This window comes from Delphinus delphis, chromosome 18, assembly GCF_949987515.2.
Source record: "Delphinus delphis chromosome 18, mDelDel1.2, whole genome shotgun sequence".
NCBI lineage: Eukaryota > Metazoa > Chordata > Mammalia > Artiodactyla > Delphinidae > Delphinus > Delphinus delphis.
The window spans coordinates 2,365,162-2,391,538 of record NC_082700.1 but is presented as its reverse complement, the minus strand read 5'-3'; the positions used below and the strand labels follow the sequence as shown (position 1 = coordinate 2,391,538).

Below are 26,377 nucleotides of genomic sequence, written 5' to 3'. Positions count from 1 at the left end.
TGGAAGGTACAGAGATTTCCCATATAACTCCGGGCCGCACACACGCATATCTCCCCCATTATCAACATCCCCCTCCAGGTGGTACATTGGTGATGATCTATGACCCTACATGGACACATCATTATCACCCAGAGTCCATAGGTAACATTAGGGTCACTCCTGCTATTGTACATTCTATGGGTTTGGACCAATGTACAATGACATGTACCCACCATTATAGTGTCACACAGAATACTTTCACTGCCCTAAAAGTCCTTTGTGTTCTGTTGCTTCATCCCTGCTGTTTCCTTCTCCTCTGTAGGCACTTAGGGTTAAATTTTCTCCACCATGTCAAGGCCATTGTGCCCTGTGCATTAGCTTTCAGTACTCCATGGCTCTGCTGATAGCTCATCTGGTGATCCCAAGATCATGTCTCTCTCTCTCTCTCTCTCTCTCTCTCTCTCTCTCACACACACACACACACACACACACACACGAATATTACTCAGCCATAAAAAGAAGGAAATCTTGCCATTTTTGACAACATGGAGGCATTATGTTAAGTGAAATGTCAGACAGAGAAAGACAAATACCTTATAATCTCTCTTATATGTGGAATCTAAAAAATTAAAAAAACAAAAACAACCCAAAATCAATCTCATAGATACAAAGAATAGATGGGTGGCTGCCAGAGGTGGGGTGGGAGAAGTGGGTGAAGGGAGTCAAACAGTTAAAAGAAAAAAAGAAAAGGAAAGGAAAGGACCCCTAGACTAGAACACTAGGCCACTGGAGTGTGAGGAAAAAAATAGAATTCAACTAAACAAATCAAATCTGAACTTTGGTTTTGACCTAGGCTGCTGGAATGATGTTTTCTTTTCTTTATTTCTCTTTAAATATTGCAAAACATCTAGAACTAGGTGTAACTTTAAAATGAATTATTTGTTATTTTTGTACCTTCTTTAAATTCACACTTTATTTAGCTATGTTAGAGTTTAAATTGAAAGAGATATTTCAGTATTTCAATACCAAAAAAAAATACACAATGAGTCTTGTTTCCTGTTCAATTTTATTCCAACCAAAAAACTCTAATAAATTTCATACTGACCATGATATTTATGAGATAATTTGAAATCTGAACTCTGGATATTTTTATTACATAATATCAAAGTGGGTTTTTTTTGTTTTTTTGCATTTGCATGTCCTTACATAGTTATGATTAAGAACTTTGTCTTCTAAAGTTACATAGTGAGATATCTATGGATGAAAAGAAAAAAGATAAAAAAATAAAATACGGAAAATATAGAATACACATTTATTAACCAGTCTTAATAAAGGTGATATACATATATAGACAGGGGTAATTCAGGAAAGGTAACCTGAATATAAAAATAACAGTTTTTATGTATTAAGGTTATGAATTTAAAAAAGAAGATAAAAAATTTAAATGTGTCACATATATTTTTGTCTTGCATGGGGGAATTAAAGCAGATTTTAATTTTGAATTTAATCAACAAAGAAAATTTATTTCACATACATTTTATTTTTTAATTATTTTTTTGGAATATTTATTTATTCGGCTGTGCTGGGTCTTAGTTGTGGCACACGGATCTTCATTGCAGCATGCAGGATCTTTTTTTTTTTAGTTGAGGCATGGGGATCTTTTAGCTGTGGCACGTGGGATCTTTAGTCGTGGCATGAGAACTCTTAGTTGTGGCATGTGGGATATAGTTCCCTGACCAGGGATTGAACCAGTGTCCCTTGCATTGGGAGTGTGGAGTCTTAGCCACCGGACCACCAGGGAAGTCCCCTCAAATACATTTAAAAAAATAAAATTAAAAAGAAGATGAAAACCATCAAAGTCAGTGGTAAAATGAAAGTCAAGAAGATATTTCATATGGTATTTCTTATAGTATAAAATAAGAACAAATAAAATGGATATTAAAAAAATAAATTTAATAATTCAAACAGTTCAGAGTGGCAAAATGAGAATCCTTTTATGTTGATTAAAAGCATAAGTCAAATTAAAATGTGCTTGAAGTTTCATAGCAAAATATAAAATCAATCAATAAATGATTAAAATAAAAAAAATACTGTTTTGGTTACTACAGCTTTGTAGTATAGTTTGAAATCAGGAACTGTGATGCCAACAGCTATGTTCTTCTTTCTCAGGATTGCTTTGGCTATTCAGGGTCTTCATTCCTCCATATAAATTTTAGGATTGGTTTTCCTATTTTTGTTAAAAACACCCTTGGAATTTTGATAGGGATTGCATTGAATCTATAGATGACTTTGGGTAGTATGGACATTTTAACAATGTTAGTTCATCTAGTCCATGAACATGAGATATCTTCCCATTTGTTTATATCTTCTTTAATTTCTTTCACCAAAGTCTTAGTTTTCAGTGTAAAAGTGTTTACCTCCTTGGTTAAATTTATTCCAAAGTATTTTATTGTTTCTGATACTATTGTGAATGGGATTGTATTCTTTATTTCTTTTTCAGATAATTGGTTGTTAATGTATAGAAATGTAACTAATTTCTGTATGTTGATTGTATATTCTGTTATTTCACTAAATTCATTTATTATTTGAGGTTTTTTTTTTTTTGGTGGAGTTTTTAGGATTTTCTCTATATAAGATCATATCATTTGCAAACAAAGACAATTTTACTTCTTCCTTGCCAGTCTGGGCACTTTTTATTTCTTTTTCTTGCCTGATTGCCCTGGCTAGGATGTCCAGGACTATGTTGAATAGAAGTGGTGACAGTGGGCCACTTGTCTTGTTCCTGATCTTAGAGGAAAAGATCGGGTATGACCATCATATCATTGAGTATGATGTTGGCTGTGGGTTTGTCAGGTATGACCTTTATTGTGTTGAGGTATGTTTTTTCTATACCAGATTGGTTGAGTGTTTTTTCTTTTTTTCATGAGAGGATGTTTCTTTGTGCCATCTATTGAGATAATCTTATGATTTTTATCTTATTTAATTCATATAGTGTATCACACTGATTGATTTGTATATGTGGATCATCTTTGCATTCCAGAGATAAATCCCACTTGATCTTGGTGTATGATCCTTTTAATGTGCTGTTGAATTCAGTTTCCTAATATTTTTTTGAATATTTCTGCATCTGCATTCACCAGGGGTATAGATTTATGATTTTCTTTTCTTGTGGTGTCCTTATCTGGCTTTGGTGTCAGGGTAATACCATCCTCATAAAATGAGTTTCTGCCTCTTCAGTTTTTTGGAAGAGTTTCAGAAGGGTTTACGTTAATTTGTCTTTAGTGTTCGGTGGAACTTACCAGTGAAACCTTCTGGTCCTGGGCTTTTCTTTGTTGGGAGGTGTTTGATTGCTGCTTCAGTCTTCTTACTCATTATTGGTCTATTCAGACTTTCTATTTCTTCATGATTCATTCTTGTTAGGTTGTAGGTTTCTAGGAATTTAACAATTTCTTCTAGGATATCCAGTGTTTTGGTTTTATTGTTCATAGTAGTCTCTCATGATCCTTTGTATTCCTGTGGTATAAAACAGCAAAACAAACATAACAAAGAGATATAGTCAGGACTTCTATTGACGTATATATTTATAAACGTATCACAACTAATCAAGATTGTTCTGGATATTTTGGTCAATGCAACAAAAATGCATGAAAGGAGATAGAACTATTGCAAAGTTGACAACCTCACCACTACTTGAAATCACATAATTCCATGCTTAATGAATGCAAAAGAATCAATTGGATAGAAACCTAAAATTAAACATGAGTATTCAGTAAAGCGAGTGAATGCTAGCATACAACTAAAAGTGTTCTTGTAGAGCTTCTATAAGTTTGATGGTATAGAGATGAGAGAAGATTATGATAGCAAAGAAAACTAGAACAATCAGAAAAATAAAATCCAAAAATTCTACTAAGAATCTCCCAAAAGAGAATTATGTTAAACATACAGGAAAAAAACCCAGAAAACTTACTAAGAAACTTAAAAGTGAATTTTAAGGAATAGAGAAATGTGCCATGATCTTGAATAAGTAAATGAACTATGTTAAAGATATTAACTTTTCCCAAATTAACTTAAATTCTTAAAGTGTTAGTACAATTATTAGCCATGGGATAAAGGAAATAGGTTTCATGAGGATGCTGAGGGGGAGGGCTTAATAAAAGTTAGAAAAAGTTAGAATGGGGAGAATAAAAAAGAATAAGAATGTGGGAAATTAAGCCCTATCAGATGTAAAATGATACTTACTTATATTTAAGCATCCTGGTTCTGTTGCTAGCTTCAACGGGTGGAAGGAAAGCCCTTCTCTCCCTTTCTGTGTGTGTGTGTGGTGTGTGCATGTGTGTGATCACGAAAACACACCACACCAAAGAAGAATGGATAGTTTGATTAGTGGTACCGGGAAGAACATCTAATTACTTGGAAAAACTCAATTTTTGTTCTCATCTCATATCATATACCAAAACATAAATTAAACACTAAATTATCAATCTCTTGAAAAGAATTGAAGTCACAGAGGAAAACATCAATTAATTACATTTAACACACTGAAGTCAAAAGATTAAAATTATTAGAGCTAAGAAAACAATATGCTATATAAATGCCAGATAAAGTATTAATTACTATAATATATAATAAGCTTTTGTAAACAAACAAAAACACCTAAATTAAAGCACTAATAAAAATCACCTAAGGTCAATTAACAAATTTCATACAAATGGCAAATCAATATAAAATCAAATACCATGTGCAATAGATTTGTAATAAATGGAACACAAGTTACATTCCTTAACTATTAACTATAAAATAGGAAACAATTAAAATATGACTAATTTATGGTCAGGAGGTATGGAGTTACAGTGATTGATAAATTTGATAGAACCTTTCTAGAACCACATTGGCCTGTGTGTTCCAAAAGCTTTTAAATGTTTTAAATTTTGAGCCCACAATTTCATATCTCAGAATCCAAGGTCACGATTAGAGATCTGGCCTGGATCGAAGTACAAAAATGGAAATATAATAGTACTACAGTTTGGAATCATGGAAGTGTTTTCAAAAGAATGGACAAGAATTCATAGCACATCCAAAAGATATTATTCAACCGTTAAGAATAGCGTTTTCGGGACTTCCCCAGTGGTGCAGTTGTTAAGAATCCACCTGCCAATGCAGGGGACATGGGTTCGAGCCCTGGTCTGAGAAGATCCCACATGCCGTGGAGCAACACCTGTGGGCCACAACTACTGAGCCTGCGCTCTAGAACCTGCGAGCCACAGCTACTGAGCCTGTGTGCCACAACTACTGAAGCCTGTGCTCTAGAGCCCTCGAGCCACGACTACTGAGCCCACGTGCCACAACTACTGAAGCCTGCGTGCCTAGAGCCCATGCTCCACAACAAGAGAAGCCACAGCAATGGGAAGCCCGCGCACCTCAATGAAGAGCAGCCCCCACTCGCCGCAACTAGAGAAAGCCTGCGCGCAGCAACGAAGACCCAGCACAGCCAAAAATAAATAAATTAAAAAAATATATATGTAAAAAGAATAGTGTTTTCTGTCATTTTGTTTTTAATTTTTTATCATGCACAATTATCCATTTCATTAGTTGTAAAAATTATTAACTTATTAATTAACAAATACATCATTAAGTACCCATATGCTTTACTTGGGTATAAATAAATATAGAGAGAAAAATCACGAAATTATTATTCCCAAATTTAATCTTTGTTGTCTCTGGATAGTAATGTATTGATTTTATTTAACTCTTTAATCGTTTTATTCATTTCCATTTTTTTCCAAATTAATTCAAATTTATAAAAATTAAGGGAGGGTATTAGACATACTTAGCGCTGATGAAATTCATAAAATGTGAAAATCAGACTTCGTCTAGAGTGTAGATTTGGTTTCACTGTAACGTTACATACAGAACAAAGAAAGTGGAGGGGGAAATAAATCTGCGTGCTCTCAGAAAGGTAATATGTCCAGGTAATACCAACTCTTCATTTCTGGTTGTGACACTGTTTATGCGATTTTTCTGAATCACCTCATAAGGCCTTAGTGGATTAAACAGAGTTTGTAGGTGTGTTGAACGGGTTATTATGGGTCCGGAGTGTGTATCGATGTGCCTGGTAAGGAAAATAAAACTGGGTGGAAGGATACGTTTGCTTTTTAAAAGGGGGCAGGGAGAGGCAGATAAAGAGATGCTGCAGATTGAGCTGCTTTGCAGGGGGAGAATGTCCCAGCCTGGCTGTGACGAGGCCAGTTAGGAGCACCCAGAAGAGTGGTGCTTTCACTGCACAGAACAGAGACTTTCACTGCAGACCAGCAAACATTTTGCGACTTTTGCCTGAACGCCTGTGAATTGTGATGTAGGCCACGCGCCGAAGTTCTAAGAAAGATCTGTGTTTCTTGCAAGCAGAACAATAAAATGATGCTGGTGGGTGATTTGTTCCCGGAATGTTGCGCCTCCGTCAGTTCTTGGAAAACACCTTTCTGAGCCTCTGCCTTGCTGTCCCGAGAGCATCCATGGCCTGGAGCCTGGGGAGGGGACGGCATGGGGGTGATTTAAAAAAAGAGCATTAGACTGAGGTCTCCCTCTCCATCTCCACAGGCTTAGGTGAATTCCACTAAAAATTGTATTGTTGTCACGAAAATGACACCAATTCCCCCTGCTGTCTATTATCTCTAAGGCGCTAGTATTTTAGCAACTAAATATTAAAATTTGAAATGCAGTGTAACCTGCTTTCTGCAACTCAACAAAAGCTTTCCTTAAGTAACATTATAGTAACTATTTACAAACATAGGGAGAAAATTTCCAACAAACCTTACTTTTTATGGTATCTACAATTTTTAGTATATTATTGTAGTCTCCTACTTGTAATCTATAGCTTTTAATGAATTTTATTCTCCTCTGTTCTTCTTTCCCTATTCCCTGTGTGTGTGTGTGTGTGTGTGTGTGTGTGTGTGTACACACATACGTATCCTTCATTGTTTTCTGTTCTTAACATTTTTATGTCCCTTTATTGGAACACATTGTCTCAAAATCCTATAGATAATATAATTATCTGTAGGATTCATAAGGAAAAGATGTTCTAATCCTCCTTAAACAGAAGAAAAAAACTCACGAGAAAATACTTCAGAACACCTCCTAGGGAAATGGTGAGTTAGTGCCTGAATGCTGTAATGTATTAAGTATTAGCTAACAAAGTTTGTTTAAGAAAGATCATCTCAGCCTAATTTAAGTGTAATTCTAAGATAAGATAACATCCCTTGTAGAATGAAGGCTGTGGAGAGTTGAGGACCTGTCTGGAGGATCATTGAGTTGAACATTCGTATAACAGGTTGGGGACCTTGAAAGGAATGCACATTTGTGTCACTGGAGGACTTCAAAACTAGTGTCAAATGAATCTTTCCAGGCAAGGGAAGTGCTAATGTCTGAAAGGAGTACGCAGCCTACTGCACAGTACGCTGTGTCTATACAGCCCCTGCTGCTATGGGATAGTTATTATTGTCCAAAAAGAGGAATAAAAACTAGCACAGAGTTCCCATTTCTGGAATACACAAACTAGGGTTGGAGAGAACAGACACTTTCAAAGTCATTTCAAGGACTGATGTTTTAATACGTTTTAAAAAGAAATCAAATAGCTTCTTAAATGAAAGTGTAAGGTAAAGCAAGAGTTAAATTTTAGGCTGGAAAAAATTAAAGTCCTTCTACAATGTAATGCTTCTCCGAAAGTAAAAAACTTAGATGAACTGTAAAGATCAAAAAGTGGGTGATCAAATGATGACATCAGAGAAGATGAAAAATCGTATGAACGTAGTAACGTCTGGAAATTGTTGAGCTGATTCGAAAGCAGATAACGGGGTGGTAATTAAGTGTCTGGGTCTCCCGCAAGACAGTGTGCGGGTCAATAGTTAACTTTGGTTCTAGCTAGAAATACTGGTGCGTTGGCGCGGAGGATCCAGAAGTCCTTTCAAAGAAGCATACGCAAAGATTTCTAAAAAAACTACTGGAAAGCTTGTAAACCTGTAACACACACACACACACACACACACACACACACACACACACACACTCTCTCTCTCTCTCTCTCTCTCTCTCTCTCTCTCTCTCTCTCTCAAGAGTTCTCAACCAACCCCCTGATTATGCTGTTCATAATTGAAATGAATTCTGGGAATATTGTCTCTGTTCGTGGACTGGTGCACAGAATGTTGATGGAGGGACATCTCTGATGGAAAAGTCAGAGGAAATTGTTATGTGATTCTGCAGAGACTGTTGATTGCTTATAAAATTCTTCAGCTGGAAAGCCACTCCTTTGCAGAGCACGTGGCATGTCTGCGTTGTGGTCTGAGCGATGTCAAGGGTGCCCACCAAATACAGTTTAGATGGGTCAGCCATGTGGCCACGATACCTGATACCCGCTGATAACAGCCCTCCCCAGGACGATGCATCTCGTTGGAATTTGAAGTGACCTTTGGCTCACTGTATATCTGGGGAGGTGAGATTAAACACAAGGAGGTAAATGAATGTTCTAGAGGTGTTACGTGTTGTAACGGAAAAAGTATAAGCCTCAAAATTGAAACAAAATGAAACAAGCTCTCCCCCTCCCAGTTGGATGTGAAAGGCAGCTTCACCTGGACCTAATTTAGGACCTGGGACTTGCCACCCCCCGACTTCATCTGTGAAGGGGGAATGATAATACCAATCTGACAGTATTGGGAAGATTACATAAGACAATGTAGGAAAACCAATTGACTTACGCTAGGTGTTCAATATAGGATTGCTATAACTATCAAGTGAACGGTACAAACAATAACTGGAAATGGTTTCTGTGCAGTTCTTTGGATGAGATCTGTCGCTACTACTATCAGCTAGTTAGGAGACTAGGATTCTTCCTAGGTCCAGAGTTTGACACAGAACAAGGCAAGAATCTGCTCCTTCTATATGAATTATATTTTAATTGAATCTGTACACTATCTATACTTTTTAATAAGTTTGAGAAAAGAATAATTTATCTCTCGGTATAGACCTTAAACATGCATTTATAGGGCAATTTATCTTTGGGTGGGCTTCAAAGCAGATTGACCTGATTTAAATCATCCCTAGATGTGTGATCTTGGGACTACATTTCTTTGTTTCTCGATGTATAAGAGGACGATAATAATAATAATAATAATACTTACATCACAAGGTTGTTGTACATGCACTAAAATATTTTAGTACATGTAAAGCAGATGTGGGCCTGACATGGAGTAAGTGCCTCATAAATGGCGGGGGGAATTATTTTGTTATTGAAAAGTTGCCCTCAGGATATAAAAGATATTTAAGAAGCGCACATGTGCTAATGCATTAGCTGTATATCCCGCATAAACAGGTGGGTCCCTGCCTGCAGACGTGACCTTAGTGTCATGGTCATAGAGCCACCATCACCTGCCAACTCACTGTTGGCAACAGGTAGTGTCTTTCAGGGGTGCAGCTGTGAAAATTCATCCAGTCCAGAGGGTTGTCATAATTCCTGTAACCTCCTTTAACACCTAATGGGACAGGACCAAATGCTTTATTGGTCAAAAAAGCTTCATTTAGCTGGTACTCCCACAATCTGCCCAAAGAAAGAAGACCAAAGTCACATCGAGAGAGAGAAGTTTGTAATTCTCCCATTATGTACAATTTGTGGTCTAAAATCCATAAATATAATTTGGACCTCACCCTCTTGGGCTGGAAATATTTAATTACCTAGATTTGGCTAGTTTGGTAATTCATCTGGGTAAAGTGGAATTGGAAGCGATCTCCTCCTTTCAATAGTCCCACTGCCTTTAGAACCATCTTGGTGCTGGTGTTGGTTATAGGGACGGTACCCAGGTATTGCCGACACTCGGTGGTTGCCCAGGAATGGCCTTCTTCGGTGACTATGAGCAAAGGTGACTGAGTCTTCCCTGGGATAGGTGACGAGCTCACGGCAGGCACCTGAGTCAGGCAAGTCCAATTGCAGTGTTTGTAGATCAGACCTAAGACCCCCAGAAACACTAGAACTCAGAGGTTAGTGCCCTGCGGTGCCCACCCTCCTACCTCTGTTATCCGACTCCTTCTCCCCATGATGGGCGCTTGAAATCCCTCCCAAATCCTGTCCTTTTCCTTAGGCTGGTCAGCTTTGGATTCTCACAGCAATAGTTTTGCAGAATTTATTTTTTTTTAAATTATACTTGTAGGCTGCAACGTAAGGATACAGACCAAAGTGTGGTAGGAGATCAGAATGTTAAACCAAAGAAATAATTTGTTTAATTTTAAAGCCTTCTTAAATTTATAAAGGGATGACCTTATGGTTTTATATCTTCCTGTATTTTTTGAAATGATATGATTTGCACAGAGATATAAGACTATTGTGTAAAATAGATATTGGATAGAATAAAACAAACCGTGAACTTTCAACCCAACGTTGTAAACTGTAAAATAATATTGCAGAACATTCTGCAAGAGTTTATGTTTAAAATTCAAAGTTAGTTTACCTTAGCATCTGTTTTCCTGCGGGGTGAAAATACTGTATTCTTATAACCTCTTAAACTTAGAACAAGATAAAAGGACGTACATTAGTTGTTCATAAAAGTTGTTTCTTACTACTTTCAATCCTTTTTTTTTTTTTGGCCATGAGACATTCAATTCACCGTGAATAGGTATGTTGAAATATTTGGGAAGATTCTTTTCCCCTTGAATATAAACTGTAAGTTCTCATGATGCCATGTGGTGGAGCTGGTGGACAAAGTTTAAGGCATTGTTTTCATTGTTTTGCTGGTTGCTATGTTTGAGGTTTTATTTTTTACCACATTTATTACCATGTTAAGTCTGATAAATTTCCTGTGAAACCTACTGTTTACTTTTGTATTTCTCTTCGAAATTCTCATGCATAGTCTTAGTGGCTTAGTTCTCGCAGAGTTGCAGCAATAATAATAGCCATAATGATTTTTCAGTCAGAGGTGATACCTCGTCAGAGAAGGCAAGTTGTGGGACATCCTGCAGCCTCAGTTACTCTACAGGTATTTGGAAAGTAGGATGGGGTTTCGTAGGGCATAACATCATAGCGCATCCTTTAAGTGAATGCATATACTTAGGGTTTAGATACTCAGAGAAGATTCATTACATGTATATTTCATTCACTGACTGTTCCTCAAAGAAAACAATCAATATTATTCTAAAACTAGCATGTTAATAATTTGAAATCAAGAAACATTTGTTCAGTTAGTCTGTGGAACAGGGCTCGTGGAGACCTGCTCAGCTTTGTTCGATACAACTTTTATTACATTAATACAACGATGAGAAAAGAAGAGATGCCTGTGTAACAGGCAGAATTATACCAGGTTGTGTGAGAATATAAACATTAATAAAATAATTTTATTTCATACATAGAGCTTATAATCTGTTCTTTAAAATAACACAAGTTTATAAAAAAGGTTAAATTAAACTGAATATTAAAATATTATTCCAGAACAGAATTAAAGGCCTGTCACAGGAAAATAGATATTTGGGAACCAAATGAATTTTAGGAACACGGCTTGGAGTATGAATAGGAATTTGTGTTGTGCAGAAAGAATAAGAGGGTGCAGACGCAAAATTAACAGCCATCTGTATACTTCTGATTATAAATGAAAAGAAAAAAGTTCTTAAAAAACGCTTGATTGAATAATATCATTCATTGAGTTACTGAAAGCCAATGGCTACACAAAATGTTTAGATGCATTTAAGATACAGTAGGCCTGAGTATATGGGGGTTTCCCCAAAACATCTAAAAATATAAAGATAAATATTTTCCCTCTGTAGACAGAGCACATGGTTTTTAAAAAGAGTCACATCCAATTAAATACTGTCAGTTAATTATAAACTAATTCTTGGCTATAAAATTTAACGTAACATATATTACTTGAGTATTACAGAGAGACTAAATGTCTCCAGAAGGAATTAGCTCTTACCACATGTTCCAGGATCAAGGGCATCAGGTAGTGTCATCGCAAACCAAGAAAAGTTAAAGGGAAACTGAGTTTTCCTCCAAAATTTGTTGAAGATCACACTACCAGCAATGTTAGAACGAGCCCAATAAGAAATAACAGGAGCCATTTGTAGTGTCAGCTACGCATTCAAAGCCCAGGGTTTACTGACTGCCCACGGTAACCCTGGGCTGCACCGAATCCTTTTACAAATAAGGAAACTTTGCCTCGCAACAGTCGTAATGTGCCCAGGATCCTAACTGAGCCTCAGCTTCATATCTGTCTGACACAAATCATATTCTTTTTTTTTTTTTTTGCGGTACACGGGCCTCTCACTGTTGTGGCCTCTCCCGTTGTGGAGCACAGGCTCCGGACGCGCAGGCTCAGCGGCCATGGCTCACGGGCCCAGCCGCTCCGCGGCATGTGGGATCTTCCCGGACCGGGGCAGGAACCCGCGTCCCCTGCATCGGCAGGCGGACTCTCAACCACTGCGCCACCAGGGAAGCCCACAGATTCTATTCTTTTAACCACAATGCAGATAGATTTCATTTTGAGCCCTGGGTAACTAAGACAGAGGATGTCATTAACAAGAGGAGAAACAGAATTGGGAAGAAATAGGATGAGTTTGGTTTAAAACATGTATCATTATATTTTTAGCAGGAAGACAGCATAAGGAACATGCAGGCCATTACATCGCACAAATGCACAAATGTTTAACAAGCAACGATTCAGCATAAATTACATAGCAGGGACTTCAACAGATACTGAAGCTTCAAAGCATAAGCTTAAAATCAAGGGGTGAAGAGAGACATGTGAAACAACTACGGAAGGGCACTGGGAGCGTTTTAATGGACTCTAAGTGTATTCTATATGGGAATAAAAGGAGGTGCAGCTAATTCTGACTAGGCACAAGTATAGTATAAGTACCAAGATTTTTTTGGCCACACTGCGCGGCATGCAGAACTTCCCTGACCAGGGATCGAACCCGTGCCGCCTGCAGTGGAAGTGCGAAGTCATTTTTTTTAAAAAAATAAATTTATTTATTTATTTTTATTTTTGGCTGCGTTGGGTCTTTGTTGCTGCGTGGGCTTTCTCTAGTTGCGGCGAGCAGGGGCTACTCTTCGTTGTGGTGCGCAGGCTTCTCATTGCAGTGGCTTCTCGTTGCGGAACACGGACTCTAGGCACGTGGGCTTCAGTAGTTGTGGCACACGGGCTCCGTAGTTGTGGCGCACGGGCTTAGCTGCTCTGTGACATGTGGGATCTTCCCGGACCAGGGCTTGAACCCGTGTCCCCTACATTGGCAGGCGGATTCTTAACCACTGCGCCACCAGGGAAGTCCTGGAAATGTGGAGTCTTAACCACTGGACCACCAGGGAAGTCCTGTGCCAAGATTATTAATACACAATCTTGTAAGCATGAGTGAAGGAAGGCTTCATCCAAGAGGCAACATTTGAGCTGGGTCTCAAAAATGAATAGGAGTTTAGTAGGCCCGTAAGGTAGTGGGCGAGAGGAGGAAAATTCTAGTCAAAAGAAATAATTTCTAATGCAGTAGTTTTGTGATATGGAGGTCATCATATGATTCTCTTAAGGTCAAACAACTACTTAGTGCAAAATTCAAGATATAGCTCTGGCATTGGCAAACCGCAGCCCAGGGTGAAATAAGACTTTCTGCCTGTTTTGTAAATAAAGTTTGACTGGAATGCTGCCACCCTCATTTGTTAGGTATTGTCTGTGGCTGCGTCTACCCTGCAGTAGCAGAAGAGAGTATTTGCAACAGAGACTGTGTAGCCAGCAAAGCCTAAAACATTTACTCTTTGGCCCTTTAAGAAGAAGTTTGCCAACTCCTACGCTAAGATCTCAGTTCAGCCTTTTCTTCAGTACACCACTCCGAGGACGATATTGGTGGAAATGCAGGGTGACATGTAAAATAGGTTATGATCAGATATATATTTTGAAAGTGACAATCATAATGGTGACATTTAATATCCTAAAATTAAACGAGGCCTCTTAAAATTCAAATATCACGCAATGTAGGAGAGCATCGGCAAAGAATCCAAGGGCATATCCACGTTTAGGAACCAGGGTCAAGGAGAGAAGGTCTAGCGAAACCGGCAGGAGGAGAGGAGAAGTCAGAAACCACAGGAAATGAAACGGAGCGAATTCAGAGGCCGGAGTGATGAATCCCAGCTGGAGAAAGTCCAAGGGGTGGAGAAGACTTGCATTTGGGATTTGAAGCTCCCTAGAAGTCCCCTTAGCTGATGGAGTCACAAATTCTGGTAACACTTTTCCTCCACTGAAAAGAAAAAAAAAAAAAATCTCATCATGGAGCAAAATTTCACGAGGTACTATTTACATGCAATTTTCATTATATTGTATTACACATTTTACAAATGGGAATCAGAAGTTCTTGTTTGCATGTGACACATGATTAGAGAAACGGTGGAGGCACTCTCAGGAATGAGCTCAGAGTTAGACGGCCTAAAATGTCTAAGAGTTTCCAAGGGTGAAAAACAGATCACGTAAAAAGAATGAACTACCAGATTGGCCCTGGATTTCTCAAACAGCAGTGCCTCAAGCTAGAAGACAATGGAACAAAACCTTAAAATGCTGAGGCAATTTAGAATTTCATACCTAGCCAACTATCAATCAAGAATGAGCATAATAAAGACATTTTCAGACATGCAAGTTCTCGAAAAAATGACCTGCCAAGTACCATTTCTCAGGGAACTCTGGAAAATGTCTTCCCCTAGACTGAAAAGTAATCCTAGAGAGAGAAAGTCACAGGACCAAGGGGACAGAATCCAAATCAGAGCAGAAGTCAAGGGAATTCTTTTGGCAAAGGTAGAAAGAAGTCCAAGCCTGACTGCGGCAGCACTAGGGCGCCTGGGCTTTTGGAAAAGAAGCATCAGTAACAACAAGCTTGTGCATTTGCCCTTCAGCAGTTACTAAGGGCCTAACACCGGGCACTTGCTGGGGAGAAAATATTAACACATAATAATACACGTGTTTAATTGTTTAAAGAATTTCTAGAAGGATGTTACTACCCTGGTTTCATATACATTTCCTTCTGTGCTCTCACAAAATTTTAACATTATAGAAATTAAGATAAAGGACTGTGGTTGTTTTTCTGTATTCCATTTGTATTGAAGAATTTCTTAACTCTTAATGAATCGACTGAAAGTGAAGTCATATCGCTAAGTAGAAATCTGGGGATACGGCCATATGCTTTTTAATGTTCAGTTTCAGGAAATACCACCCAGGAGCTTCCTTGTGTTCACCTGTAGTTTTCAAATAAGCCTATGAGAGGAAGTATTTGGGGGGAGATTTTCAGTTAAGCGATGGCGGGAGGGGTGTCATGAGTCTGGGGTCCGAGCCCTAGAGGGCTGACCCGTGATGCTGGAGGTCAGGGGAATGTGGGCAGTCGTGTCAGAGTCCCAGCAGCCTCCCATACCACGAACAGTAAGCTCTGCTCTTCCTCGTTCTCTCTGGATAAACGGTTTAAAATCCCTACCTCAAGTCTGTCCTAAATGAATCCAGGCAGCATTAACATTTTTTTTTTTTTTTTTTTTTTTTTTTTGCGGTATGGGGGCCTCTCATTGCTGTGGCCCCTCCCGCCGCGGAGCACAGGCTCTGGACACACAGGCCCAGTGGCCATGGCTCACGGGCCCAGCCGCTCCGCGGCATGTGGGATCTTCCCGGACCGGGGCACGAACCCGTGTCCCCTGCATCGGCAGGCGGACTCCCAACCACTGCGCCACCAGGGAAGCCCAGCGTTAACTTTTTATTAAGTGCCAAAGAACAACACCAGCTCTCCTCTGTGGTTTTAGATTGTGGTCATGCAGGATGGTGGCCGGCCCCACTGAAAAAACTGCAAAATACTGCTGCATTATTTCTCGGTGATCATACATTCTTGCGGACACAGAGGTGACAGCCGCTACGTCATTTTGACGGCTTCACTGCCAATCTTAAAACAGCTAAACAAATGCATATATACTTGTTCATAAAACAAAATGTAAGTCACAGGCTCCGAATCAGTCTTTCAAAGTGAAAACTTAAGAGCGATCCAGAACATAACTGCTAAAACCTGAGGATTTATACGGTTTTCGTTCTTTAAAGAGCCATGTATAAAAAACGTTCATAGAAACAGCAAATATCAAAAGAAGCATTAGAAAGCATTACACTGTTATTAACTATTCAGAAGGAAAATGAATAAATGAGAAAGAAAGCTTACTTGTTCTTAATACTATTGAAGTTTGATTAGAGGTCATATAAGCCCAGCACATTTTGGTCCCAAATTGGGGTGATGCTCTTAGGACATTCACTGAATTGTAACTGGGGAGGGGGTTTATGGAGGGGGTAAAAGTTAACATTTAAAAAGTACATTAGGGCTTCCCTGGTGGCGCAGTGGTGAAGAGTCCGCCTGCCAATGCAGGGGGACACGGGTTTGAGCCCTGGTCCGGGAGGATCCCACATGCCGCAGAGCAGCTAAGCCCATGCGCCACAACTGCTGAGCCTGTGCTCTAGAGCCCGCGAGCCACAACTACTGAGCCCGCGTGCCACAACTACTGAAGCCAGCGTGCCTACAGCCCGAGCTCCTCAGCAGGAGAGGCCACTGCAACGAGAAGCCCACGCACTGCAACGAAGACCCAGTGCAGACAAAAAAAGAAATAATAAATAAATAAAATTTTTAAAAAGTGCATTAAAAAATTCTTTCTCTAGTCTCAACTGGTGGGTGATCTTGCCCTTCAGGGGACATTTGGAAATTTCTGGAGACAGTTTTGGTTGTCTTCCCACTGAGTGGGATTGCCATGAGTCTTACCACTATCTAGTAGGCAAATGCCAGAGATGCTGCTAAACAAAAAATTATCCAGCAAAATATTCACGATGCCGAAGTTGAGAAACCCTGTTTTGTCCAGAGGTCACGGATTCATGGGCTCTTCAGTTAGGGAGGGACTTGGAGCATAAATGTCCTAATCTACCATACAGATTCCTATAATGCTGCAATCCCATAAGGCAGTCTTTTTTGAGGTTAGAATTATTGATGTTTTGTTTTCCTGTGTCATTTGTTCCCGTCGACCACGTCTATGAAAACACCAAATTTAAGATTTTTTAAAATGCAGCTCAGACTACATAAATGGTCAATCATTGATTGGCCTTAAATTAATAATCACCTGGCCCAGATTTACCCAAGCATTTCCACTTGACGTTTGAAGCTCAGAGTCATGCCCTCTTCAGCATCTTAGACGCTGGAAAGCACTTCATCAAGCGCTAAAGTTAATTAACATGCCTGCGTGAAACGTGGGTATCCTTAAGTATAGAGTCGTAGGCTCTTTACGTGAAGAAATGTTTTCAAGGTGAGAACACCTCAGAGCGCGTGGCACTGGATGTGAGATACCTCCCCAAGCAAAATCCGTAAGAAAGTAGCTTGTTAAAGCGCGTGAATGAAAATTTAAGTGCAAGAGTAACCAGAATTCTCTGCTAGGTTGCCAAGGATGCAACAGTGATACTGTTGCATCCTTGGGCTTAAATTTCCCGCAAACTAATTCAATCCTGCCCTTCCTCAGAAATAAGTTTTTCCTTTAAAATTTTTTTTAAGCTACAATACATCAAAGGGTTGTATTCCTAGGTGACAGTGGACATCCCATCCCACTCTAAAAAGTTGGCTGACATCCCCTGGTGAACGGGGGTCTACACCTCTGTCGTGATCAGGGTTTGACAGTCCTGTATTTTCAAAATAACTCCAGAGGGGCTTCCGTGGTGGCGCAGTGGTTGAGGGTCCGCCTGCCGAGGCAGGGGACACGGGTTTGTGCCCCGGTCCGGGAAGAGCCCACATGCCGCGGAGCGGCTGGGCCCGTGAGCCATGGCCGCTGGGCCTGCGCGTCCGGAGCCCGTGCTCCGCAACGGGAGAGGCCACAACAGTGAGAGGCCCGCGTACCGCAAAAAAAAAAAAAAAATACTCCAGAGAGTTCCTTGGCCTTGGGAGGAGGCTATTTGCCAGTGAAAAACACTCCAGGGCCTCCATCTCTGCTTCTGCAGTTGAAGGTTGGACTGGCTGAATTCTCGAAGTCTCTTTCCACCCTGCAACTCAGTGAAGCTACACATGAGAGCCTGGGAATGGAAATAACGCTGTCCTCATGCCACAAGAAAATTCAAAGTTGAATTTTAAAAACAGCACTTGACAGGAGGCATAGAATCAAATCAACTATTTTTCTTTTCATTTTCTTATTTTTCCCCCTTTTCGAGAAGTCTTGATACCAAGGGAACTATCAGCCGTCCTTATAAAAACAAAACACAAAAAATAGATGAATTCACTTTAGCTTCTTATTGTTTGAGTCATACTTTGAAAATCACTCATAGGGCACACCCGCTCTGGGCGTCCAGGCAGACATTTTAAAAGGAGGAGATTTTTGGTCCATGAAGTAAGACTAGAGATATTCATCTCTGTTCACTAACTGTCTAGACATGGGAAACATCTGGGAAAAAGACCAGTATTTTCATATAAATTTCCTTCCATGCTTCTTCTAGGCTGTGCTCAGGAAACTGCTTACTGCTGGTCTCCCTGATAAAAATCGTCAGACTCACAACCTCTTTCCTTTATGTGCTTATCAGCTCCTTCTTTCTGCTACCTTCCTAGTCAATGTAAAAGGGAAAGAATTCTTTTTTTTCTTTTCAAACTGATCATCTGTGCAAACATTTTCCTCTGTTCAATGGCCTTTTGCGTATACTTTGAGTTGCAAAGGCTGTCGCTTTCTAAATCCTCCTGAATATGCTAGCTCAGTCAAGAAAATGTGTAACACAGGTGCCTGGTCTCAGCCTGAGTCGTAAGAATCCTTGGTGATTTGACTCTCCCTCGTCCACAGAGAGTTTCCTGATCACCCAACCTCTCAGACAGCCCTCACTGCCTAACCCATAACAGCCACTGTTTTAATTAATTGGTCCTGACAGCGTGTTTCCCTTGTATTATTAGATTTTTTTGAAATGTGGATATGCCTTGTCGACTCAGATGGTGGCGAGAGGACAGATCCCGCAGTGCACACGCGTGTGTGTGCTCCTGAAGACGTTCCATACACGGGGTCGATTCCTGATGCAACCACATTTCATGCCCAGTAGAACGGATGGCTTGCAGGCCCCTCCCTTTGACATTCCCCACAGTGAGCCCATGGAAAGGAGGAAATGCTTGCAAATCTGTACATGATCCTTGCTACAACTGACGGCACAGCCTAAATCTGTTTCATTGTTCAAGTCCGCATGGCAGGACTGTACTTTGAAGACATAATGATTTTTATCAAGTGGGTTGTGAATGATTGAACACTGGTGTTGGAAAGAGTCTGGGAGATCACCTGATGAAGTGGTTCCCAGAGCAAAGTTGTAAGACAGTTTCTAAACGCAGTCGTGTAATGCAGTTCAGACTGAAAACATCAAGACTCTCTGCTTTTGACTAAAGTTACATCCATTAAGGATGGTAACAATGATTATTTCATCCTCATACGAAACCCTGATTAGTTAGGTAGACAGACATATATCTATTACTGATTAATAAAAGGTAGATAGATTTTATTAATATTGTATTATTATTAATAACTACAGGCCAATAAGCACAAAAACATACTTAAAAGTATAGCTGTTACAGAGGAAGAAAAGAGAATGTAAAGAACTGTGGTGCTGAAGAAGTGGTCGACCGTACATCTAGCCAAGCCTTATTTAGATGGGGCGTAAAAAATCTGAAATCCAAAGAAATTAATATTTGAGGGCACAGAGGTGAAGTTGGCAGGACTCACATCCCGTAACTATAAATTAGTTGCTTTTACAGTTTATCTTTTTATAGCCTTTTAGGAATGAACCAATAACCAAGTTAAAAAAAAAGTAAGATGACAAATCCTTTGAGATGCTAAAGCTGTCTGAGAATGTGGTAAGAGTTGTGCTGAAAGAAAGTCATCAAGAGTAAGCTTTCATCCCTGAGTTTAAAGTATAATTCATTAGACACCTAGTGGGAAGCAGCCGCATTGCACAGGGAGATCAGCTCGGTGCTTTGTGTCCACCTAGAGGGGTGGGATAGGGAGGGTGGGAGGGAGACGCAAGAGGGCGGGGATGTGGGGATATAAGTATATGTATAGCTGATTCACTTTGTTACACGGCAGAAACAAACACAGTGTAAAGCAATTATACTCCAATAAAGATGTTAAAAAAATAAATTTTAAAAAATACGTTTTTAAAATGTGAAAGTAGTTTGCAAAACTGTGTACAGCATGGATCTACTTGGGTTGTAGATCTTACACATGAAGAGAAAATTTCTGGAAGGATACGTAAGAAATTATTGATGATTTTTTTTTTTATGCTGGTTTTTTTTTTAACTTTTTTTTTTTTTTTTTTTGCGGTACACGGGCCTCTCACTGTTGTGGCCTCTCCCGTTGCGGAGCACAGGCTCCGGATGCGCAGGCTCAGCGGCCATGGCTCACGGGCCCAGCCGCTCCGCGGCATGTGGGATCTTCCCGGACCGGGGCACGAACCCGCGTCCCCTGCATCGGCAGGCGGACTCTCAACCACTGCGCCATCAGGGAAGCCCTTTTTTAACATTTTTGATGATGATTATTTGTGAGGAGTGAAATGATGGGGTACTTTATCTTTCACTTTATAGTTTCCTATGTTGTTGAAATTGTCATAAGCATGCATGACTTTTATAATTTGTTTAATAAAACATTTTAAAAGACTAAAAAAAAATAAAATAATGTATAATTCATGTTAAATAGTTTATCGACATGATGAATTATAACGTTTGCATTCATAATTTTTCTTTGTTCTGTAGGAAAGTTAATAATTAAAAAATCTTATGGAAATGGTTAGTGGGGAAAATATCACTGATGTATTGAGACAGTGGTGTTTGGTCAGGTACAGGGCTGGTGTGGAGGGTAGATTTCTTTATGAAAGACTAAAGTGATGAATTGCAGGAAGTAGTCAATTAAGAAGAAAAATTTACTCTTTCCATCTCATTTAACTTCTTCTAAATTATGACCATGAACCAGCATGCAATTCTGTTTGGTGAAGCTTAATCTCTATCGCCTTACAGATAATCCACACTGCAGCTGATAGGGTAGAAATTCATACTCAGGGCTGGACTTAGCTCTCAAGAGTTAGTTAGATTTATTGTATGAATAACTACAAATAAAGGAAAATCACTTTCTCTGCTAGCAGATAATGTATTTTAATGACTTTTGGGAGGTTTAAGAGTGTGATTCTCTACCACAATAGTGGGAAGGAGAAAAATTATTTTTTCTCTCTAGCAACTGGTAGCCCTACGTATGAGTACAGAAGACGAACATAAAAAAAAAAAACCCAGCAAATTAATCTTTATGCTCTGTATAACTTAGGGAAAATATATATTAACATGTGACCATGTTAAAGTAAGACAAAAATAAATAAACTTTTTTAAAAAGCTAAGTTAAAATACCACTGTTTCATTTTCAGACCATGACCTGTACTTTTTTCCCTGAGGCGTCTAAGCTGAAAATGATCACCGAAGTGAGGTCTCTATACACCAACATTTGTAAGTACATAGAGAAGGAGCCGCAAGGCCATTTAATACTGAGAATTATTTTTAAAAGATTGCATTAACTGTTTACTTCTAGAAGAAACAAATATTAAATTTAAAAGCTGTCTAATTGGCATGTGATCTTAGAGTACTTTTGCTGGCGAGATGAGAATATTTTAGTATTTCCCCTGAAAGAGCTTAGTTTTAATTTTATTTTTAGCATCTTTCAACCAAGACATCAAATTAAGGTTTTTAAAAGCTCTTTTATTTAGAGGTCATTCTTTGTGATTCAGATTCTCCAGTCAACACGTAATTTCCATGTTCATCGTGGAAGCAGGAATATAATTAAATGAAATCTGCAGACAGGCTCTAGATTTTATTTCAGCCCCAACTGCAGTGTTCTACCACACTCAACTCTTACCAGAAATGCTGAGGTCTAATAAAGTGGGAGGATTTAATTAAATCTCCTTTAGAATCCTCCCCAAACTCTGGTTAGGTTTGCTAAACAGTGGAAATAGTCCACATCTGGGTAACAATAATTCGGGACTTCACTAGTGTACACGGTAGATCATGCTTTAAAGATAGAATTAGATCCAATATACTGGGACTAAGAATCACGAGGAATGATAAACAGGTTTAACTGATAGGTTGATAAATGGCAGTGAAGATGGACCGATAAGTAGACACTTGGTCACTCACTGGACTGTTTATAGAATGAGGCCTTCCATTAATTGAAACTTGAGGTCAGAAATGAATAATTAAGGTAGTGCTTTTTAAAATTTCATTTTGCTTTATTTTGCTTTGAAGAACATCTCCCTGTTATAGACACCAGTGCATGTTTATCCCATAGCGAATCAGGTTTAGTAAATAATATTTGTATTTTCTTGGAGGTTCTTGATGCTGTAGTAGCGTGGATTGGAATGTCAGTGGTTGTGGTACAGGGCTAAGGATGTAAAGGATTGAGAAAACTGAGGGGATGCTCCTGATGGAATGGGTTCAAGTGCAAGCCCAGCTGTGGAGGTGGAGACGTTGCCAAGGCTGGGCACTGAGAGGAGAAACGCTGCTCTGAGCTGTTGTGGGAGCAGCTTCAACAGACCGGAGCTACTCGTTAATTCTAAGATATTTTGCTTTCAAGAGCAGACCGCTAACCTGAACTCTGCAAAAACCCCTAATTCCACAGTCATAAATACAGTTATAGCTACTGAATATTACTTCATTCCAGGCACATACTAAGCGTGCTTGATACATTTCAACATCTCATCATCCAAACAACGCTACGTGATGGATTTCGTTGCTATTTGCCATGGATTTCGTTGCTCTTTGCCTCTTACTAAGAGGAAAAGGAGGCACAGAAAGGTTCTGTGATGTGTGAATGGTGATGCAGCTATTAAATCACAGTGCCGGGGCTTGGTTCAAATCTGAGTGTCCAGTGTGGGACTCTAGACTCGACCAGTACCATCTATTAGTAAAGAAACTAGCTTCCTTGTGCCTGGAAAGAGCTGTTCTGTCCTCTGGCAGGTGCCCACCCTACACAGAAATAAAATCTCCCTCGCCTTTTGCATCCTAATATTTATCCTAATATCATGAACCTAGTATTTTGTCTTCCTTCATGAAGTGAATAATCTTAGAATTTTTACTTGTCTCGTGTATTGGAAATGACATTATTACACTGTTTATCAGGGCTGATTTTTATCCAACTCAGATGATCTTAAGTAAACATGGGAACTTATTACAAGGATGCTGAGGTGCCTCATAAAACGCAAGACTGGAAAGCAGTCTAAGCTGAGGGACACTGAACGAGGGTGGCGTTTTCACATCTTATTCGTGTGTCTCCCTGTGTCTGTCTGTCACTCATTCTCCACATTGGTTTTCTCTGCTTTCCATGCAGAAGGATAAGATTGGGCGAATATAATCTATTCCTTGAATCCAAAATTAAGTTACAAGTTCAGCAGGTATTCCCAGCTTTATAACGACATACGAGTCATTAATTTTACACTGCAATTGCCTTTCCTTCTCATTCCTCAAGAGAAAATGAATTAATGGCTCCCTCTGGACAGTTCTACATAAATGGAATTCTGTTCATGTATTCCATGTTGCCTAAATGATAAGATTTGACTTCGGCGTTAAAGTTATAGTGATAGTAGGGTTGACACTTCAATTTTAAAGGCTCAGAACTGCCAAGTATTTCTCCTTACATTATATTTCAGAGCCAAGCATGAAATAAAATACTTATTGGGCATCTACTGTGTTCCTGAAGCTGTGCTAGCAGAATATAGTTCGTAATTCCTGGTCTCCTTCAAATACGTCTGATTGGGTGGAAGTAGCAAAACCAAACTATCCTGAAAACAAGTATGTGAAATAAATAATAAATAGTATAGAAATCGAAACATACAATTGAAAAATATTTGCCATTGACAGACATGCCCTGTCTCATCTGAGCCTCACAGCAAGCTCTGAGGACAGTGTCGCAGTTCACCGATGCTGAGCTGTCCCCGTGGGGAGTGATCTGCAGCGAGTCCCCAGTTAGAAGTGGTAGAATTGGTGCTTGAGCCCGTACCTTCCAAATCTAACTCCATACCATTTTCCATTTTCCAGTGGTTCTGTGGCCTTTAAAGTAATATCAGAGTCCAATAGTCAGGAAATAAGGGGGGGAGGTGGTTAGAAAAACATGAATAGATTTAATGGAATGAGAAATTGAGGAGTATATTAGTTTAGGCTAATAAAAGAAGTGACAGAAGATAAACTCACAAGGAGTTAGCAAAAGAGGACTGTTTTAGAGAAAGTCTGCTTGTCTTTGGGCACCTTTGTCTCTGGAGCTTGGACAGCAGTAAGAGAGAAGCTGGGAAACAGTTTTGGGGACGTGTGTGCGGGTTCCTTAGAAACCAGGCTGGACAGGATTCGTGGAGGTGACCAGGGTGACAGGGATCCAGTAGCCTGATAAGGACAGCCTTGTTCAGGAATCAGCTTACGAGGCCAAACAAGTCACTGACCAGAGAGGGGCAGAGAGGTGTGAGGATTTAGGGACCGGGAAGGAGAATGGGGCAGAGTAAAAACAGAAGTTCTCCGGGAAGGAGAACATTGGGAGGCAGGGTCGGTGTCCTGAGTGAAGGTCGCCGAAGACCGTACTGCCCCTCCCCAAGAACTTGTATCTAAGGAAGAATGAAGGTCGGAGCCAGGTCAGCCTTAGGACCAGAGCAGGGGTATCACCGACTGGCCAGTACTCTCTTCTATAATTTTCCTTGTAACTGAACATGTCTTTTTTGTAGAAAACCCGTTGAATGTGTGTGATGTGCTTGGCCTCCTTCCCTTTCAGTCGTAGAGGTGGCTAATCAGAGTCTGTACCAACCGGCCACAGTGATTGGTTCAGGGAAGGGGCCATAAGCCAACTGGACCAGGCACCACCTTTCTAAGGCTTTTGCTAGAATTTCCTGAAAAAGATGATTTCTTCTCGCTGGATTTGCTGGCTGTAGGGACGTTGTAAGCCCAGAACTGCCACGGGGCCATCTTGCCAGCCTAGAGAGAGAGACCGCCTGCCTGAAAAGGAGGCCAAGAAAATGGGAAACAGAGCCTGGAGGTGAAGAAGAGAAGGCTTCCTGGGGAGATGTTTGCATTCCTGAATCCCTCTATGCCCAAGGCCGTTTGCCCCTTTCTTAGGCAAGGGGGCCAGTATGTCCGCCACCAGATCAAGCTGGTTTGAGTTGAGTTCTGTCACGTGTAACTGTAGCGTCTGCTGATACGGTTAGTAAATGCCCACGGCTTCACCCACCAGGTAGAGTTTAGATTCTGTGTGGGAGGTGATTGTAAGCTAGTGCAACTTTGTGATTTTTTTCAGGGGTGAATTACATTAGGATTCGAAACTAGGACATATTAAACTAGATTTCATGAGATTTCATGTAATATTGTTATATAAAAATGAATGAAGAATGGAAAAAGAAAACAAACCTAAAACTGAAATAAACAGGAAAGAAAGTTCTTAGAGAAATTGCCTGTTTTATTCTACCTTTTATTATAGTTATTTGGTTATTATGGTTCCTTAATGAGGATTTCTATCCCCTGCAGCACAAATATCTGTTGATTTGAAATCAATAGGATTGAATGTTAGTAGCTGTTAAAATGCAAGAGAAAGGAGAATGGCACGGCTGCTTGCTTGGTACCAGACAGTATAAAACCATTTCTAATTTTGTCTTATTATTTGCACAACGATCCAGTGGGAAAGGCGTTTGAGGAAATTTAAAATGCGGTAGGATAAGTGGCTACCGATGCCACGCAGAGCTGGGATCTCAGCCCACTTCTTTTGATCTTTCTTTTCTGCGATGGTGCCTCTGTGACCCTCCACGTATTAGGAATGGATGCTGACATGAAGTGCAGCACAGAGCCTATGGGACTTCTGCTTCAGTATTGGTCCTAAATCATGAGAACATATTCTGATGGGTTAACTTCATTGGCGGCCCTTGTTTGAGAAGTAAAACCTACTAATGGAAGAAGTCACAAGTGTTAACCTTTCCTCTCGTGTTTAGAAAACCCTGATTTTTTTTTTCTCTTTCTCTTCCTGTAGGACTTTAGTACCAGAACCAGAAGCCAAGTTTCCTCAGGTATGTGTTACTTTATAACCACTTCAAACAAGAGGCCGTTCTAACTGACAGTAGCTTCAAAAAACGTCTTTCTGGTAAATTAAAGGAGGGCCACTGATCGCTGAAGGTAAACAGGTGATGAAATGCGTCATTAGTACCTCATCTGTAATTCATCTCTCCTGGAGCAGTTGACAGAGCGTCAGGTCGTGAGTCGTGGGCGCTCAGAAGTGCAGGCTCTGGGGTCAGCCAGGCAGATTCATTACAACCCAGTGTAAAGCGCAGCCTGTCTCTGTGTCAATTACCGCCGTTTGATAACGGATAATATGTCAAGGTCTGTTCTTCTT

General features: G+C 39.9%; 1 long non-coding RNA gene across 1 annotated transcript in view; it reads left to right on the top strand.

The window, feature by feature from the left end:
- The window catches only part of LOC132413872 (uncharacterized), a 186,071-nt gene that overhangs the window by 95,833 nt on the left and 63,861 nt on the right, over nucleotides 1-26,377 (top strand). Inside the window, exons 6-7 of the long non-coding RNA XR_009516839.1 lie at nucleotides 21,399-21,477; nucleotides 26,018-26,054. This is a non-coding gene — a long non-coding RNA (uncharacterized lncRNA). The remainder of the gene's footprint in view (nucleotides 1-21,398; nucleotides 21,478-26,017; nucleotides 26,055-26,377) is intronic.